The sequence below is a fragment of the Heptranchias perlo genome, chromosome 20 (genome assembly GCF_035084215.1).
Source record: "Heptranchias perlo isolate sHepPer1 chromosome 20, sHepPer1.hap1, whole genome shotgun sequence".
In the NCBI taxonomy this organism is placed as follows: domain Eukaryota; kingdom Metazoa; phylum Chordata; class Chondrichthyes; order Hexanchiformes; family Hexanchidae; genus Heptranchias; species Heptranchias perlo.
The window spans coordinates 25760145-25780619 of record NC_090344.1 but is presented as its reverse complement, the minus strand read 5'-3'; the positions used below and the strand labels follow the sequence as shown (position 1 = coordinate 25780619).

Genomic DNA, 20475 nt, shown 5'->3' with positions numbered 1-20475 from the left:
GTTCATATATAAACATCGCACTCAGATATACACACCCACAGTTCATCTATAAACATCGCACTCATATATACACACCCACAGTTCATATATAAACATCACACTCATATATACACACCCACAGTTCATATATAAACATCGCACTCATATAGACACACCCACAGTTCATATATAAACATCGCACTCAGATATACACACCCACAGTTCATATATAAACATCGCACTCATATATACACACCCACAGTTCATATATAAACATCGCACTCATAAAAACACACCCACAGTTCATATATAAACATCGCACTCATATATAAACACCCACAGTTCATATATAAACATCGCACTCATAGATACACACCCACAGTTCATATTTTAACATCGCACTCATATAGACACACCCACAGTTCATATATAAACATCGCACTCATATATACACACCCACAGTTCATATATAAACATCGCACTCATATATACACACCCACAGTTCATATATAAACATCGCACTCATAGATACACACCCACAGTTCATATATAAACATCGCACTCATATAGACACACCCACAGTTCATATATAAACATCGCACTCATATATACACACCCACAGTTCATATATAAACATCGCACTCATATAGACACACCCACAGTTCATACATAAGCATCGCACTCAGATATACACACCCACAGTTCATATATAAACATCGCACTCATATAAACACACCCACAGTTCATATATAAACATCGCACTCATAAAAACACACCCACAGTTCATATATAAACATCGCACTCATATATACACACCCACAGTTCATATATAAACATCGCACTCATAGATACACACCCACAGTTCATATATAAACATCGCACTCATATAGACACACCCACAGTTCATATATAAACATCGCACTCATATATACACACCCACAGTTCATATATAAATATCGCACTCATATATACACACCCACAGTTCATATATAAACATCGCACTCATATAGACACACCCACAGTTCATATATAAACATCGCACTCATAGATACACACCCACAGTTCATATATAAACATCGCACTCATATAGACACACCCACAGTTCATATATAAACATCGCACTCATATATACACACCAACAGTTCATATATAAACATCGCACTCATAGATACACACCCAAAGTTCATATATAAACATCGCACTCATACAGACACACCCACAGTTCATATATAAACATCGCACTCATATATACACACCCACAGTTCATATATAAACATCGCACTCATATATGCACACCCACAGTTCATATGTCAATACTGCACTCATATATACACATCCACTGTTCGTATATAAACATCTCACTCAAATACACTCACCCACAGTTCATATTTAAACATCGCACACCTATATATACAACGACAGTTCATATATAAACATCGCACCCACATATACAAATCCACAATCCATATATCAACATCGCACTCATATATACATACCCACATTTCATATATAAACATCGCACGCATATATAAACACCCACAGTTCATACATAAACGTTGCATTCATATACACTCACCAACAGCTCAGATATAAATAGCGCATTCATTGATAGTCACCCACAGCTTATATATTAAAATCGCATTTTTTTTATTCGTGCATGCGATGTGGGCGTCGCTGGCGAGGCCAGCATTTATTACCCATCCCTAATTGGCCTTCCAGAACTGCTGCAGTCCGTGCGGAGAAGCTTCTCCCACAGTGCTGTTAGGAAGGGAGTTCCAGGATTTTGAACCAGTGACGATGAAGGAACGGCCATATATTTCCAAGTCGGTATGGTTTGTGACTTGGCGGGGAACGTGCAGGTGGTCTTGTTCCCATGTGTCTGCTGCCCTTGTCCTTCTAGGTGGTAGAGGTCGCGGGTTTGGGAGGTGCTGTCGAAGAAGCCTTGGCGAGTTGCTGCACTGCATCCTGTGGATGGTAAACACTGCAGCCACTGTGCGCCGGTGGTGAAGGGAGTGAATGTTTAGGGTGGTGTCGAGCTTCTTATGTGTTGTTGAGCTGCACTCATCCAGGCGAGTGGAGAGTATTCCATCACACTCCTGACTTGTGACTTGCAGATGGTAGAAAGGCTTTGGGTGGTCAGGAGGTGAGTCACTCGCCGCAGAATATCTAGCCTCTGACCTGCTCTTGCAGCCACAGTATTTATATGGATGGTCCAGTTAAGTTTCTGGTCAATGGTGAGCCCCAGGATGTTGATGGTGGGGGATTCGGCGATGGTAATGCCGTTGAATGTCAAGGGCAGGTGGTTAGACTGTCGCTTGTAGGAGATGGTCATTGCCTGGCCCTTGTCTGGCGCCAATGTTACTTGCCACTGATGAGCCCAAGCCTGGGTGTTGTCCAGGTCTTGCTGCATGCCGGCTCGGACTGCTTCGTTATTTGATGGGTTACGAATGGAACTGAACACTTTGCAATCATCAGCGAACATCCCCATTTCTGACCTTATGATGGAGGGGAGGTCATTGATGAAGCAGCTGAAGATGGTTGGGCCGAGGACACTGCCCTGAGGAACTCCTGCAGCAATGTCCTGGGGCTGAGATGTTTGGCCTCCAACAACCACTACCATCTTCCTTTTTGCTAAGTATGACACCAGCCACTGGAGAGTTTACCCCCTGATTCCCATTGACTTCAATTTTACTGGAGCTCCTTGGTTCCACACTCGGTCAAATGCTGCCTTGAAATGAAGGGCAGTCACTCTCACCTCACCTCTGGAATTCAGCTCTTTTGTCCATGTTTGGACCAAGGCTGGAATGAGGTCTGCAGCCGAGTGATGCTGGCGGACCCCAAACAGAGCATCGGTGAGCAGGTTATTGGTGAGTAAGTGCCGCTTGATAGCACTGTCGACGACACCTTCCATCACTTTGCTGATGATTGATAGTGGACTGATGGGGCGGTAATTGGCCGGATTGGATTTGTCCTGCTTTTTGTGGACAGCACATACCTGGGCAATTTTCGTCGTTGTCGGGTAGATGCCAGTGTTGTAGCTGTACTGGAACAGTTTGGCTAGAGGCGCAGCTCGTTCTGGAGCACAAGTCTTCAACACTACAGCCGGGATGTTGTCGGGGCCCATAGCCTTTGCTGTATCCAGTGCACTCAGCCGTTTCTTGATATCACGTGGAGTGATTCGAATTGGCTGAAGACTGGCTTCTGTGATGGTGGAGATATCGGGAGGAAGCTGAGATGGATCATCCACTTGGCACTTCTTCCTGAAGATGGTTGCAAACGCTTCAGCCTTGTCTTTTGCACTTACGTGCTGGATTCTGCCATCATTGAGGATGGGGATGTTTACACAGCCTCCTCCTCCCGTTAGTTGTTTAATTGTCCACCACCATTCACGACTGGATGTGGCAGGACTGCAGAGCTTTAATGTGATCCGTTGGTTGTGGATTCGCTTAGCTCTGTCTATGGCATGTTGCTTCCGCTGTTTAACATGCTTGTAGTCCTGAATTGTAGCTTCACTGGGTTGGAACCTAATTTTTAGGTACGCCTGGTGCGGTTCCACATTGAACCAGGGTTGATCCCCTGGCTTGTTTATTAATGGTAGAGTGAGGAATATGCCGGGCCAAGATATTACAGATTATGCTGGAATACGATTCTGCTGCTGTTGATGGCCCGCAACACCTCATGGATGCCCAGTTTTGAGCTGCTAGACCTGTTCTGAATCTATCCCATTTAGCACGCTGATAGTGCCACACAACACGTTGGATGGTATCTTCATTGCGAAGACGGGACTTCGTCTCCACGAGGACGGTGCGGTGGTCACTCCTACCAATACTGTCATGGACAGATGCATTTGCGACAGGTAGATTGGTGACGACGAGGTCAAGTAACTTTTTCCCTCGTGTTGGTTCTCTCACCATCTGCCGCAGTTCCAGTCTGGCAGCTATGTCCTTCGGGCCTCGGCCAGCTCAGTCAGCAGTGATACGACCGAGCCACTCTTGGTGATGGACACTGAAGTCCTCCATCTGGAGTACATCCTGTGCCCTTGCTACCCTCAGTGCTTCCCCCAAGTGGTGTTCAACATGGAGGAGGATTGATACATCAGCTGAGGGAGGGCGGTTGGTGGTAATCTGCAGGAGCTTTTCTTGCACTTGTTTGACCTGATGCCATGAGATTTCATGGGGTCCAGAGTCAATGTTGAGGACTCCCAGGGCCACTCCCTCCTGACTGTATATCACTGCACCGCCACCTCTGGTCGGTCTGTCCTGCCGGTGGGACAGGACATGCACAGGGATGGTGATGGAAGAATCTTGGACGTTGGCTGAAAGGTATGATTCTGCAAGTATGGCGATGTCATGTTGTTGCTTGACTAGTCAGTGGGACAGCTCTCCCAATTTTGGCACAAGTCCCCAGATGTTAGTGAGGAGGACTTTGCAGGGTCGACTGGGCTTGGTTTGCCTTTGTCGTGTCCGGTGCCTAGTGGTCCGATGCCGGGTGGTCCGTCCGGTTTTATTCTTATTATGACTTTTATTAGCGAGATTTTACAACTGAGTGGCTTGCTAGGCCTTTTCAGAGGGCAATTAAGAATCAACCACATTGCTGTGGCTCATTTATACTCACTCACAGTTCACATATAAACATCGCATTCATATATACTCACCCACAGTTCATATATAAACATCGCACTCATATTTTTACACCCACAGTTCACATATAAACATCGCTCTCATATATAAACTCATTCGGTTTATAAAGCAACAGCGCGCTCATACACCCACACCCACTTTATAGTAGCAGATCGGTACCGATCGCCGATAGAGCTCTCAGATTCCGAGAGTCCGAAGGAGCAGCGACCGAACAAATTCTGGATCTCATCCTTAACACAGACCGGTCGATCCACCTGTAAAATTACATCGCACTTGGATATCAGGGAGGGTAATGGTTTCTGAGAATGTATCAGGGAGCCGAATGGCTTCTTAGTGGCGATCCATCGGGGCAAGGGGATCTCAGAGAGGGGAAGGGACTGTCAGAGGGTATCAGAGAGTGCAAGGGGATCTCATAGCGGGGAAGGGATAGTCAGATGTCATCAGAAAGTGTCAGGGGGCTCAGAGAAGGGAAGGGACTGTCAGAGGGCATCGGAGAGTACATTAAGAACTGAGAGAGGGGAAGGACTGCCGAGTCTGAGAGAGTGTAAGGGGGCTCAGGGCAGATCTGTGTAAGGGGCACTCAGTGGGTATGAGAGAAGGTAAAGAACGCTGACAAGGTTCAAAGATGATCATGGACTCTCTGAGGTCAGAGACAGAGTGTATCAGAGAAGTTAAGGAGCTCAGCGAGAATCAAAGAGGGGAAGGGGGGCTCAGGATGTATCAGAGAGGCGAATGGATCCAGAGATCTCATATTCTAAATGTTACAATTTCTAACCTTCAACATTTTTTATAACAGCAATAAATGAAGCCGATTGAACCGATAATCTGCCGTGTCCCATCTGGAGGGAATGAGAAGGTAGAATCGGGAGGGACTGGATATTTGGCAACGCTCAAGGTTTCATTTCACACAGCTCAGTGTTGTGTCTGTTTTTTAACTGGATTTCATGAACTCGAGAAAAGAGGTTGCAATTTGAAAATTTTATTACCCATTGTGAAAAATAGAACACAAATCGCCCAACGTGGGGCTCGAACCCACGACCCTGAGATTAAGAGTCTCATGCTCTACCGACTGAGCTAGCCGGGCTGGTTGCTAAAATTTTTCCCATTCTATTATTGTAGAGAGACAGCTGTTGGCTTTGCTGCAGGGGTTCAGTTCGTTCTGCAATCTCAGGGTTTCTCCTTCTGTGCACCTGATTTTCATTCTGGAGTCAGTCTGATGCCTTTTGTACGTCATTCAGCACCACGCTGAGCTGAAAAGGAACATCGGAACAGGAGAGGGCCATTCAGCCCCTCTTCCTGCTGTGCCATTCAATTCGATCATGACGTGATCTGCAACTCAACTCTCCTTCCCCGCCTTGGACACAAATCCCTTGGAACCCAAACCGAGAAATGATCGACCAATATCAGTCTTGAAAATTTGAATTGAGCCACAATCCACATCCTTTTGGCCGAGAGAGTTCCAGCTTTCGGCCGTATTTTGTTTGCTAAAGTAATTCCTGATTTCTTGCCTGATTGGTCTGTCTCCAATTTCAAGATTAAAACACCTCATTATGGATTCCGCCAACATAGAGAGAGATGACACAAAGATAGACAGAATTATAAGCAGTGCAGATGGAAGAATGAGATCACAGAGAGATATTACTCGATTAAGTGAATGGGCAAAACTGCGGCAAATGGATTTCAACGTATGCAAGTTTGAGGCCGTCCACTTTGGACCTCAAAAAGATAGATCAGAAAACATATTAATGGATGTTACTCCAAAAAATTGACCTCATGACATTTTGTGTGGATTCGCTTGTTTCTCAAGTCTGCCAAACTTTTAAAAGTTACCAAAATATTGCAATAGGAACCTTATGGCCCGTACGGGGATCGAACCCGCGACCTTGGCGTTATTAGCACCACGCTCTAACCAACTGAGCTAACCGGCCATGTAGACATCTTAGCTTTATGGGCTTACCCGCGTGTTGGGTAGTTTGTGTTTATTTTTACACCAGCTGACAGGGTTTTACAACGAATATTGAAGAAACCACATCCCTTAAACATTGTTACTTGTTTCTGTATATACTGTCGAGGATGTAGATCAAAATTAACAAACAAAGAGCACTTTAATGTAACAAATTAAATTCCGATCAATATTATTTTACTAACAATCAACAGCCCATCCATAAAACACTGCCCCGCTATAAAACCTGTGGGCAGGACCCTGAGCTGCGGTGAAAATGATATCACCGCAACGTGATTCGATCACGCTGCGTTTTGACGTTGAGTCAGATGTCTGTCTGTCTATCTGTCTGTCTGTTTATCCGTCTGATTGGGTCTCGGCCTTATTCTCAGGCCAGGCTTTTTGTTTGCTGGCTGCAGGCCTCGCTCCCCGACTGACTGAACAACTACCGGGCCGTGTGTCAGAATCAATGACTGTGACTGACTGTCTGCTCATTTATGGCCACATTTCTGAGTTCCTGCCTTCGCTCTGTGTCGCAGGCCTGTCTCTGTCCCTTAGGATCACAACACACCCACAAGCTTCACGACTGAACGCAGGTTTGGACAGTCTGTCCTCGCAGGTCCTTCGGAAGCTAATGATTTTGAACTGAATTATTTTTCCTGAGTGACTTGTGAAGTTTGGTTCAGTGATATGTTTGCGAAAGAGAACGGAGGAAATAGTTATTGTGCAACTCGACATTTCTCTACATCGGAATAGAAAACGTGATTGGATGGATATAAGAGGTCTGAAAGGATGGCCGATCGGCTGTGGGTGGCACCGAATTCTGCAATGGCTGCAGTCGTTCATTACCGGTAATGAAAATGAGGTAATATACTACCACAAGCTGCCGGTGAAAATCATTCAATTTCCCAAACTTGACCCACCGAATCAAATGAAGCTGCTGGGAAAGCTACAAGACAACGCCGGTCTATCGGGCATCGTTTGAAGCAACTGGCAGTTTAAAGTAGCATCAACAGCCATGCAATTACTGCCATGTGCCGCTGCGATCGCCGAGTGGTTGAAGCGTTAAATTCAAGATCAAATGGAGTTTTCCTTCGCAGGTTTGATTTCTGCTCCCTGAATTATTGTTTAAAGATCCGTTCAATGCTCAAATGAATGAACTGGATCTAACTCACTTCATTTATCTCTCTCAGAGCATGAGAGATACTCGAGCGTGGCCGGCGCTTTTAATTGGGTGCCCAATGTACTCTTGCAAAATTCAAATACACAAGAAAGAATCTTGCCCAATCTGCAACTAAAATTCTGCTACTTTGCAGAACCACCCATTTATAAGCGACTTTATTTACATGAATCTCTCCATCTCTCCTTGTCTCTTGTCTCTATGTTGTCCCCTGATGGACTTCTCAGGCTTCCTGGAACGGTAAAGGCTGATCAAACCTGCAACACCAGCAGGGAAAGGTAAAGGAAAAAAAGACTGAGACGGTCGGAAAAGTAAAGGTGCAACCCAGCTGATAAATTCGTAGCTAATGTTTCCACATTTTTGTCTCTTCGCCCTCACAGTGAAAGAAAACAGCAATCTGAGTAAAATATACTTATGATAGCTTGTACACTCTGACGATGCCGAGACAGATGCCAACGTAGCTTCAGATTAACTAATTCTGAAAAGTATTATTTGAAAAAACAAGTCGTACATTGTAAACGAATTTAGTAAAGAGAGGCTAATATTGGTGACTGGAAATAGGTCGTGTACAACTTGATATTGCTGTATTTTGGAATAGAAAACGAGATTGGGTGGACAGAAGCGGTTGGAAAGGATAGCCGATCGGCTGAAGACTATGGTGAAATTTTAGACCGGCTGCAGAGCTTTCTAGCAAGCGGCTCGTTGGTCTAGGGGTATGATTCTCGCTTTGGGCGTTTTTCTAATGGAATATGCGAGAGGTCCCGGGTTCAAATCCCGGACGAGCCCTGTTATCTCACTGCTTTTTAGTGAAAAGTTACCAATTGGATTCTGACATCTTTGCAGTTGTTCGAATTGAATTATATTTGAGCTCCAGAGGACAAAGTGCAGAAGTTTCCAAGGCGCAACACACACGGAGTAAATAAAATATCTCAAGATGATGTGGAGATTGAAGCTGAATGTGAATTTACCCCAATTTCGGCGGTCTCATTGATATTAGATGACGGGATCGAGAACCACATATCCAAGTTTGCCGATGACACAAAGATCGACAGAATTATAAGCAGTGTGGATGGAAGAATGAGATTACAGAGAGATATTACTAGATTAAGTGAATGGGCAAAACTGCGGCAAATGGATTTCAACGTAAGCAAGTTTGAGGCCGTCCACTTTGGACCTCAAAAAGATAGATCAGAAAACATATTAATGGATGTTACTCCAAAAAATTGACCTCATGACATTTTGTGTGGATTCGCTTGTTTCTCAAGTCTGCCAAACTTTTAAAAGTTACCAAATTATTGCAATAGGAACGTTACGGCCCGTACGGGGATCGAACACGCGACCTTGGCGTTATTAGCACCACGCTCTAACCAACTGAGCTAACCGGCCATGTCGACATCTTAGCTTTATGGGCTTACCCGCGTGTTGGGTAGTTTGTGTTTATTTTCACACCAGCTGACAGGGTTTGACAACGAATATTGAAGAAACCACATCCCTTAAACATTGTTACTTGTTTCTGTATATACTGTCGAGGATGTGGATCAAAATTAACAAACAAAGAGCACTTTAATGTCACAAATTAAATTCCGATCAATATTATTTTACTAACAATCAACAGCCCATCCATAAAACACTGCCCCGCTATAAAACCTGTGGGCAGGACCCTGAGCTGCGGTGAAAATGATATCACCGCAACGTGATTCGATCACGCTGCGTTTTGACGTTGAGTCAGATGTCTGTCTGTCTATCTGTCTGTCTGTTTATCCGTCTGATTGGGTCTCGGCCTTATTCTCAGGCCAGGCTTTTTGTTTGCTGGCTGCAGGCCTCGCTCCCCGACTGACTGAACAACTACCGGGCCGTGTGTCAGAATCAATGACTGTGACTGACTGTCTGCCCATTTATGGCCACATTTCTGAGTTCCTGCCTTCGCTCTGTGTCGCAGGCCTGTCTCTGTCCCTTAGGATCACAACACACCCACAAGCTTCACGACTGAACGCAGGTTTGGACAGTCTGTCCTCGCAGGTCCTTCGGAAGCTAATGATTTTGAACTGAATTATTTTTCCTGAGTGACTTGTGAAGTTTGGTTCAGTGATATGTTTGCGAAAGAGAACGGAGGAAATAGTTAGTGTGCAACTCGACATTTCTCTACATCGGAATAGAAAACGTGATTGGATGGATATAAGAGGTCTGAAAGGATGGCCGATCGGCTGTGGGTGGCACCGAATTCTGCAATGGCTGCAGTCGTTCATTACCGGTAATGAAAATGAGGTAATATACTACCACAAGCTGCCGGTGAAAATCATTCAATTTCCCAAACTTGACCCACCGAATCAAATGAAGCTGCTGGGAAAGCTACAAGACAACGCCGGTCTATCGGGCATCGTTTGAAGCAACTGGCAGTTTAAAGTAACATCTACAGCCATGCAAGTACTGCCATGTGCCGCTGCGATCGCCGAGTGGTTGAAGCGTTAAATTCAAGATCAAATGGAGTTTTCCTTCGCAGGTTTGATTTCTGCTCGCTGAATTATTGTTTAAAGATCCGTTCAATGCTCAAATGAATGAACTGGATCTAACTCACTTCATTTATCTCCCTCAGAGCATGAGAGATACTCGAGCGTGGCCGGCGCTTTTAATTGGGTGCCCAATGTACTCTTGCAAAATTCAAATACACAAGAAAGAATCTTGCCCAATCTGCAACTAAAATTCTGCTACTTTGCAGAACCACCCATTTATAAGCGACTTTATTTACATGAATCTCTCTATCTCTCCTTGTCTCTTGTCTCGATGTTGTCCCCTGATGGACTTCTCAGGCTTCCTGGAACGGTAAAGGCTGATCTAACCTGCAACACCAGCAGGGAAAGGTAAAGGAAAAAAAGACTGAGACGGTCGGAAAAGTAAAGGTGCAACCCAGCTGATAAATTCGTAGCGAATGTCTCCACATTTTAGTCTCTTCGCCCTCACAGTGAAAGAAAACAGCAATCTGAGTAAAATATACTTATGATAGCTTGTACACTCTGACGATGCCGAGACAGATGCCAACGTAGCTTCAGATTAACTAATTCTGAAAAGTATTATTTGAAAAAACAAGTCGTACATTGTAAACGAATTTAGTAAAGAGAGGCTAATATTGGTGACTGGAAATAGGTCGTGTACAACTTGATATTGCTGTATTTTGGAATAGAAAACGAGATTGGGTGGACAGAAGCGGTTGGAAAGGATAGCCGATCGGCTGAAGACTATGGTGAAATTTTAGACCGGCTGCAGGGCGTTCTAGCAAGCGGCTCGTTGGTCTAGGGGTATGATTCTCGCTTTGGGCGTTTTTCTAATGGAATATGCGAGAGGTCCCGGGTTCAAATCCCGGACGAGCCCTGTTATCTCACTGCTTTTTAGTGAAAAGTCACCAATTGGATTCTGACATCTTTGCAGTTGTTCGAATTGAATTATATTTGAGCTCCAGAGGACAAAGTGCAGAGGTTTCCAAGGCGCAACACACACGGAGTAAATAAAATGTCTCAAGATGATGTGGAGATTGAAGCTGAATGTGAATTTACCCCAATTTAGGCGGTCTCATTGATATTAGATGACGGGATCGAGAACCACATATCCAAGTTTGCCGATGACACAAAGATAGACAGAATTATAAGCAGTGTGGATGGAAGAATGAGATTACAGAGAGATATTACTAGATTAAGTGAATGGGCAAAACTGCGGCAAATGGATTTCAACGTGAGCAAGTTTGAGGCCGTCCACTTTGGACCTCAAAAAGATAGATCAGAAAACATATTAATGGATGTTACTCCAAAAAATTGACCTCATGACATTTTGTGTGGATTCGCTTGTTTCTCAAGTTTGCCAAACTTTTAAAAGTTACCAAAATATTGCAATAGGAACCTTATGGCCCGTACGGGGATCGAACCCGCGACCTTGGCGTTATTAGCACCACGCTCTAACCAACTGAGCTAACCGGCCATGTAGACATCTTAGCTTTATGGGCTTACCCGCGTGTTGGGTAGTTTGTGTTTATTTTTACACCAGCTGACAGGGTTTTACAACGAATATTGAAGAAACCACATCCCTTAAACATTGTTACTTGTTTCTGTATATACTGTCGAGGATGTAGATCAAAATTAACAAACAAAGAGCACTTTAATGTAACAAATTAAATTCCGATCAATATTATTTTACTAACAATCAACAGCCCATCCATAAAACACTGCCCCGCTATAAAACCTGTGGGCAGGACCCTGAGCTGCGGTGAAAATGATATCACCGCAACGTGATTCGATCACGCTGCGTTTTGACGTTGAGTCAGATGTCTGTCTGTCTATCTGTCTGTCTGTTTATCCGTCTGATTGGGTCTCGGCCTTATTCTCAGGCCAGGCTTTTTGTTTGCTGGCTGCAGGCCTCGCTCCCCGACTGACTGAACAACTACCGGGCCGTGTGTCAGAATCAATGACTGTGACTGACTGTCTGCCCATTTATGGCCACATTTCTGAGTTCCTGCCTTCGCTCTGTGTCGCAGGCCTGTCTCTGTCCCTCCGGATCACAACACACCCACAAGCTTCACGACTGAACGCAGGTTTGGTCAGTCTGTCCTCGCAGGTCCTTCGGAAGCTAATGATTTTGAACTGAATTATTTTTCCTGAGTGACTTGTGAAGTTTTGTTCAGTGATATGTTTGCGAAAGAGAACGGAGGAAATAGTTAGTGTGCAACTCGACATTTCTCTACATCGGAATAGAAAACGTGATTGGATGGATAGAAGAGGTCTGAAAGGATGGCCGATCGGCTGTGGGTGGCACCGAATTCTGCAGTGGCTGCAGTCGTTCATTACCGGTAATGAAAATGAGGTAATAAACTACCACAAGCTGCCGGTGAAAATCATTCAATTTCCCAAACTTGACCCACCGAATCAAATGAAGCTGCTGGGAAAGCTACAAGACAACGCCGGTCTATCGGGCATCGTTTGAAGCAACTGGCAGTTTAAAGTAGCATCTACAGCCATGTAAGTACTGCCATGTGCCGCTGCGATCGCCGAGTGGTTGAAGCGTTAAATTCAAGATCAAATGGAGTTTTCCTTCGCAGGTTTGATTTCTGCTCGCTGAATTATTGTTTAAAGATCCGTTCAATGCTCAAATGAATGAACTGGATCTAACTCACTTCATTTATCTCTCTCAGAGCATGAGAGATACTCGAGCGTGGCCGGCGCTTTTAATTGGGTGCCCAATGTACTCTTGCAAAATTCAAATACACAAGAAAGAATCTTGCCCAATCTGCAACTAAAATTCTGCTACTTTGCAGAACCACCCATTTATAAGCGACTTTATTTACATGAATCTCTCTATCTCTCCTTGTCTCTTGTCTCTATGTTGTCCCCTGATGGACTTCTCAGGCTTCCTGGAACGGGAAAGGCTGATCGAACCTGCAACACCAGCAGGGAAAGGTAAAGGAAAAAAAGACTGAGACGGTCGGAAAAGTAAAGGTGCAACCCAGCTGATAAATTCGTAGCTAATGTCTCCACATATTTGTCTCTTCGCCCTCACAGTGAAAAAAAACAGCAATGTGAGTAAAATATACTAATGATAGCTTGTATACTCTGACGATGCCGAGACAGATGCCAATGCAGCTTCAGATTAACTAATTCTGAAAAGTATGATTTGAAAAAACAAGTCGTACATTGTAAACGAATTTAGTAAAGAGAGGCTAATATTGGTGACTGGAAATAGGTCGTGTACAACTTGATATTGCTGTATTTTGGAATAGAAAACGAGATTGGGTGGACAGAAGCGGTTGGAAAGGATTGCCGATCGGCTGAAGACTATGGTGAAATTTTAGACCGGCTGCAGGGCTTTCTAGCAAGCGGCTCGTTGGTCTAGGGGTATGATTCTCGCTTTGGGCGTTTTTCTAATGGAATATGCGAGAGGTCCCGGGTTCAAATCCCGGACGAGCCCTGTTATCTCACTGCTTTTTAGTGAAAAGTCACCAATTGGATTCTGACATCTTTGCAGTTGTTCGAATTGAATTATATTTGAGCTCCAGAGGACAAAGTGCAGAAGTTTCCAAGGCGCAACACACACGGAGTAAATAAAATGTCTCAAGATGATGTGGAGATTGAAGCTGAATGTGAATTTACCCCAATTTAGGCGGTCTCATTGATATTCGATGACGGGATCGAGAACCACATATCCAAGTTTGCCGATGACACAAAGATGGACAGAATTATAAGCAGTGTGGATGGAAGAATGAGATTACAGAGAGATATTACTAGATTAAGTGAATGGGCAAAACTGCGGCAAATGGATTTCAACGTAAGCAGGTTTGAGGCCGTCCACTTTGGACCTCAAAAAGATAGATCAGAAAACATATTAATGGATGTTACTCCAAAAAATTGACCTCATGACATTTTGTGTGGATTCGCTTGTTTCTCAAGTCTGCCAAACTTTTAAAAGTTACCAAAATATTGCAATAGGAACCTTATGGCCCGTACGGGGATCGAACCCGCGACCTTGGCGTTATTAGCACCACGCTCTAACCAACTGAGCTAACCGGCCATGTATACATCTTAGCTTTATGGGCTTACCCGCGTGTTGGGTAGTTTGTGTTTATTTTTACACCAGCTGACAGGGTTTTACAACGAATATTGAATAAACCACATCCCTTAAACATTGTTACTTGTTTCTGTATATACTGTCGAGGATGTAGATCAAAATTAACAAACAAAGAGCACTTTAATGTAACAAATTAAATTCCGATCAATATTATTTTACTAACAATCAACAGCCCATCCATAAAACACTGCCCCGCAAGAAAACCTGTGGGCAGGACCCTGAGCTGCTGTGAAAATGATATCACCGCAACGTGATTCGATCACGCTGCGTTTTGACGTTGAGTCAGATGTCTGTCTGTCTATCTGTCTGTCTGTTTATCCGTCTGATTGGGTCTCGGCCTTATTCTCAGGCCAGGCTTTTTGTTTGCTGGCTGCAGGGCTCGCTCCCCGACTGACTGAAGAACTGCCGGGCCGTGTGTCAGAATCAATGACTGTGACTGACTGTCTGCCCATTTATGGCCACATTTCTGAGTTCCTGCCTTCGCTCTGTGTCGCAGGCCTGTCTCTGTCCCTTGGGATCACAACACACCCACAAGCTTCACGACTGAACGCAGGTTTGGACAGTCTGTCCTCGCAGGTCCTTCGGAAGCTAATGATTTTGAACTGAATTATTTTTCCTGAGTGACTTGTGAAGTTTGGTTCAGTGATATGTTTGCAAAAGAGAACGGAGGAAATAGTTAGTGTGCAACTCGACATTTCTCTTCATCGGAATAGAAAACGTGATTGGATGGATAGAAGAGGTCTGAAAGGATGGCCGATCGGCTGTGGGTGGCACCGAATTCTGCAGTGGCTGCAGTGGTTCATTACCGGTAATGAAAATGAGGTAATATACTACCACAAGCTGCCGGTGAAAATCATTCAATTTCCCAAACTTGACCCACCGAATCAAATGAAGCTGCTGGGAAAGCTACAAGACAACGCCGGTCTATCGGGCATCGTTTGAAGCAACTGGCAGTTTAAAGTAGCATCGACAGCCATGCAAGTACTGCCATGTGCCGCTGCGATCGCCGAGTGGTTGAAGCGTTAAATTCAAGATCAAATGGAGTTTTCCTTCGCAGGTTTGATTTCTGCTCGCTGAATTATTGTTTAAAGATCCGTTCAATGCTCAAATAAATGAACTGGATCTAACTCACTTCATTTATCTCTCTCAGAGCATGAGAGAGACTCGAGCGTGGCCGGCGCTTTTAATTGGGTGCCCAATGTACTCTTGCAAAATTCAAATACACAAGAAAGAATCTTGCCCAATCTGCAACTAAAATTCTGCTACTTTGCAGAACCACCCATTTATAAGCGACTTTATTTACATGAATCTCTCTATCTCTCCTTGTCTCTTGTCTCTATGTTTTCCCCTGATGGACTTCTCAGGCTTCCTGGAACGGGAAAGACTGATCTAACCTGCAACACCAGCAGGGAAAGGTGAAGGAAAAAAAGAATGAGACGGTCGGAAAAGTAAAGGTGCAACCCAGCTGATAAATTCGTAGCTAATGTCTCCACATTTTTGTCTCTTCGCCCTCACAGTGAAAAAAAACAGCAATGTGAGTAAAATATACTTATGATAGCTTGTATACTCTGACGATGCCGAGACAGATGCCAATGTAGCTTCAGATTAACTAATTCTGAAAAGTATTGTTTGAAAAAACAAGTCGTACATTGTAAACGAATTTAGTAAAGAGAGGCTAATATTGGTGACTGGAAATAGGTCGTGTACAACTTGATATTGCTGTATTTTGGAATAGAAATCGAGATTGGGTGGACAGAAGCGGTTGGAAAGGATAGCCGATCGGCTGAAGACTATGGTGAAATTTTAGACCGGCTGCAGGGCTTTTTAGCAAGCGGCTCGTTGGTCTAGGGGTATGGGTCTCGCTTTGGGCGTTTTTCTAATGGAATATGCGAGAGGTCCCGGGTTCAAATCCCGGACGAGCCCTGTTATCTCACTGCTTTTTAGTGAAAAGTCACCAATTGGATTCTGACATCTTTGCAGTTGTTCGAATTGAATTATATTTGAGCTCCAGAGGACAAAGTGCAGAAGTTTCCAAGGCGCAACACACACGGAGTAAATAAAATGTCTCAAGATGATGTGGAGATTGAAGCTGAATGTGAATTTACCCCAATTTAGGCGGTCTCATTGATATTAGATGACGGGATCGAGAACCACATATCCAAGTTTGCCGATGACACAAAGATAGACAGAATTATAAGCAGTGTGGATGGAAGAATGAGATTACAGAGAGATATTACTAGATTAAGTGAATGGGCAAAACTGCGGCAAATGGATTTCAACGTAAGCAAGTTTGAGGCCGTCCACTTTGGACCTCAAAAAGATAGATCAGAAAACATATTAATGGATGTTACTCCAAAAAATTGACCTCATGACATTTTGTGTGGATTCGCTTGTTTCTCAAGTCTGCCAAACTTTTAAAAGTTACCAAAATATTGCAATAGGAACCTTATGGCCCGTACGGGGATCGAACCCGCGACCTTGGCGTTATTAGCACCACGCTCTAACCAACTGAGCTAACCGGCCATGTAGACATCTTAGCTTTATGGGCTTACCCGCGTGTTGGGTAGTTTGTGTTTATTTTTACACCAGCTGACAGGGTTTTACAACGAATATTGAATAAACCACATCCCTTAAACATTGTTACTTGTTTCTGTATATACTGTCGAGGATGTAGATCAAAATTAACAAACAAAGAGCACTTTAATGTAACAAATTAAATTCCGATCAATATTATTTTACTAACAATCAACAGCCCATCCATAAAACACTGCCCCGCTTTAAAACCTGTGGGCAGGACCCTGACCTGCTGTGAAAATGATATCACCGCAACGTGATTCGATCACGCTGCGTTTTGACGTTGAGTCAGATGTCTGTCTGTCTATCTGTCTGTCTGTTTATCCGTCTGATTGGGTCTCTGTCTTCTTCTCAGGCTTTTAGTTTGCTGGCTGCAGGCCTCGCTCCCCGACTGATTGAACGACAACCGGGCTGTCTGTCGGAATCAATGACTGTGACTGACTGTCTGCCCATTTATGGCCCTGAATGGCCACATTTCTGAGTTCCTGCCTTCGCTCTGTGTCACAGGCCTGCCTCTCTCCCTTCGGGTGAAAACACACCCACAAGCTTCACGACTGAACGCAGGTTTGGTCAGTCTGTCCTCGCAGGTCCTTCGGAAGCTAATGATGTTGAACTGAATTATTTTTCCTGGGTGACTTGTGAAGTTTTGTTCAGTGATATGTTTGCGAAAGAGAACGGAGGAAATAGTTGGTGTGCAACTCGACATTTCTCTTCATCGGAATAGAAAACGTGATTGGATGGATAGAAGAGGTCTGAAAGGATAACCGATCGGCTGCGGCTGGCACTTAATTGGGCAGTGGCTGCAGTGGTTTATTACCGGTGGTTTGTTACCGGTGGCTTGTTAGGCTTGGGGTCTGATTCTCGCTTTGGAATATTTGACGATTGATTCTGAGCGAGGTCCAGTTTCTCAATGTTGTTTGAAGCTCAAATAAATAAGAACGAGATTTAACCAACCACATTTCTTTCCTTCAAACAGATATTTCAGCAGACGAGTGTCCAATCGTCTTTTACAAGACATTTGAAGGAATCTCTCCCGAGCTCCATGTTAAATTCTTGCTCGTTCGCAGAACTTGACATTTGTTTCTATACTTTAATCTGTCTCTTGACTCTCTGTGTTTTCACCTCATGGACTTCTCAGGCTTTATTAAACGGCCAAGGATGATCGAATCTACAGAGAAGTGTAAAGAAAGGAAGACTGAGACGGTAGGAGAAGTAAAGTTGCAACCCAGCTGATGAATTCATAACTAATGTCCACTAATGTCTCTTCGCCCTCACAGTGAAAAAATCAGCAATTTGAGTACAGTATACTTTTGGTAGAGTGTACAATAGGCAGATGTTGAGACAGACACCAATCGAACTGTTGTCGTGGCGATGAAAGCGCCCAATGCTAAACACTAGATCACAAGGTAACGCTGAACATTCTTTGCTGTGAACAAGCAGACAAACGCGGCCTTTCCCACTTGTCATTTTCGGGCCAGACAAGCTGCTCGCACAAAACAGCATTTTCTATTCGAACTACGATCGGGACAAAAGGTGATGTTCAGGCAATGACAGCACCAAGTGCAAGTAGCCATATACACGAAATAGAAAGTGAGGTAATATACTACCACAAGCTGCCGGTGAAAATCATTCAATTTCCCAAAATTAACGCACCGAATCAAATGTAGCTCCTGGGAAAGCTGCAAGACAACGCAGGTCTATCGGGCATCGTTTGAAGCAAAGTGCCATCTCCTGCTGCTTCTGTGGGGAGTGAGAGAGAGAGAGAGACACTGTCGGTATCTGCGTACAGTTTGATTTTGTACAGAACTGCAGAGAGAAACAGCAAATATACCGGGGCTGTGATATATTGTGTCCTAGGCCCAACCATCTTCAGCTGCTTCATCAATGATCTTCCCTCCACCATAAGGTCAGAAATTGGGATGTTCGCTGATGACTGCACAGTGTTCAGTTCCATTCGCAACCCCTCAGATAATGAAGCAGTCCGAGCCCGCATGCAGCAAGACCTCGACAACATCCAGGCTTGGGCTGATAAGTGGCAAGTAACATTCGCCCCAGATAAGTGCCAGGCAATGACCATCTCCAACGAGAGAGAGTCTAACCACCTCCCCTTGACATTCAACGGCATTACCATCGCCGAATCCCCCACCATCAACATCCTGGGGGTCACCATTGACCAGAAACTTAACTGGACCAGCCATATAAATACTGTGGCTACGAGAGCAGGTCAGAGGCTGGGTATTCTGCGGCAAGTGACTCACCTCCTGACTCCCCAAAGCCTTTCCACCATCTCCAAGGCACAAGTCAGGAGTGTGATGGAATACTCTCCACTTGCCTGGATGAGTGCAGCTCCAACAACACTCAAGAAGCTCGACACCATCCAAGATAAAGCAGCCCGTTTGATTGGCACCCCATCCACCACCCTAAACATTCACTCCCTTCACCACCGGCGCACTGTGGCTGCAGTGTGCACCATCCACAGGATGCACTGCAGCAACTCGCCAAGGCTTCTTCGACAGCACCTCCCAAACCCACGACCTCTACCACCTAGAAGGACAAGGGCAGCAGGCGCATGGGAACAACACCACCTGCACGTTCCCCTCCAAGTCACACACCATCCCGACTTGGAAATATATCGCTGTTCCTTCATTGTCGCTGGGTCAAAATCCTGGAACTCCCTTCCTAACAGCACTGTGGGAGAACCGTCACCATACGGACTGCAGCGGTTCAAGAAGGCGGCTCACCACCACCTTCTCGATGGCAATTAGGGATGGGCAATAAATGCCGGCCTCGCCAGCGACGCCCACATCCCGTGAACGAATAAAAAAAAAATTCATATTTAACTACAAGAATATCCGGAGTCAAATGCTGAAAGGAATGGAGAGATAAGAGGCCTGAGAATAAACACAGAGCTGAATGAATCACGAAAGAGTGAAAGAGAAATAAATGTCATCAGTTCCACAGTGTGTGGTGCGGAATGTTGAGAACTCACCGGTGGGCTGGTGGTTCGAATTCGGTGCTTTCACCGCCACGTGGTTCGATTCCCAGTCAGGGAATGAACGTTATACAAGAATAAAGAACCGATTGAATTAACTGCATGAAGCAAATTAATCGCAGTTCGTCGTTGCATCATTGTTTGAATCAGCATTAATCAACAGATACGTTTTTATTTCAGACTGAAGGAGATACTGACATGGTCATCAAGAGACAGTCAAAACTTTAATAAGACTTTTGCGCTTTGCATGTGATGAAATTTTATCATTTTACACATTGCAAGTAATAAAGTAATACAAAAAAATCAGAATCCTTTAAACCGAGGAGGAGTCGAACTTATAACGTTTTACATTTTGAAGAAGATACGTTATTTATTGCACCACTGGCTCAGATTGCAGAAAGTAAGCAGCAGCTCACACTCTCACAGCGCTGCGATATAAACAGGTCCCGAGTCAGCCTCGGTCATGAGCACGGGACACCACGAGCCTGAGAGCATCAGAAAGGCGCTCACTAAACAATTACCAAAGAGAAGTACGTTGTTTTTTCCTGCCTGCGATAGCTTTGCT

The 20475-nt window shown here is 44.5% G+C and overlaps 9 non-coding genes and 1 pseudogene across 9 annotated transcripts; 4 read left to right on the top strand and 6 right to left on the bottom strand.

The window, feature by feature from the left end:
- The window catches only part of LOC137335992 (zinc finger protein 271-like), a 47378-nt pseudogene that overhangs the window by 18968 nt on the left and 7935 nt on the right, over nt 1-20475 (top strand).
- Nucleotides 5631-5703, bottom strand: trnak-cuu (transfer RNA lysine (anticodon CUU)). Its single transcript has one exon. It is a non-coding gene; the product is annotated as a tRNA-Lys (tRNA).
- Nucleotides 6474-6547, bottom strand: trnai-aau (transfer RNA isoleucine (anticodon AAU)). The gene has a single exon. It is a non-coding gene; the product is annotated as a tRNA-Ile (tRNA).
- trnap-ugg (transfer RNA proline (anticodon UGG)) lies at nt 8438-8527 on the top strand. Its single transcript is given in 2 exon segments — nt 8438-8473; nt 8492-8527. It is a non-coding gene; the product is annotated as a tRNA-Pro (tRNA).
- On the bottom strand, nt 9054-9127 carry trnai-aau (transfer RNA isoleucine (anticodon AAU)). Its single transcript has one exon. It is a non-coding gene; the product is annotated as a tRNA-Ile (tRNA).
- Nucleotides 11018-11107, top strand: trnap-ugg (transfer RNA proline (anticodon UGG)). The gene is given in 2 exon segments: nt 11018-11053; nt 11072-11107. It is a non-coding gene; the product is annotated as a tRNA-Pro (tRNA).
- trnai-aau (transfer RNA isoleucine (anticodon AAU)) lies at nt 11634-11707 on the bottom strand. The gene has a single exon. It is a non-coding gene; the product is annotated as a tRNA-Ile (tRNA).
- Nucleotides 13598-13687, top strand: trnap-ugg (transfer RNA proline (anticodon UGG)). Its single transcript is given in 2 exon segments — nt 13598-13633; nt 13652-13687. It is a non-coding gene; the product is annotated as a tRNA-Pro (tRNA).
- Nucleotides 14214-14287, bottom strand: trnai-aau (transfer RNA isoleucine (anticodon AAU)). Its single transcript has one exon. It is a non-coding gene; the product is annotated as a tRNA-Ile (tRNA).
- On the bottom strand, nt 16794-16867 carry trnai-aau (transfer RNA isoleucine (anticodon AAU)). Its single transcript has one exon. It is a non-coding gene; the product is annotated as a tRNA-Ile (tRNA).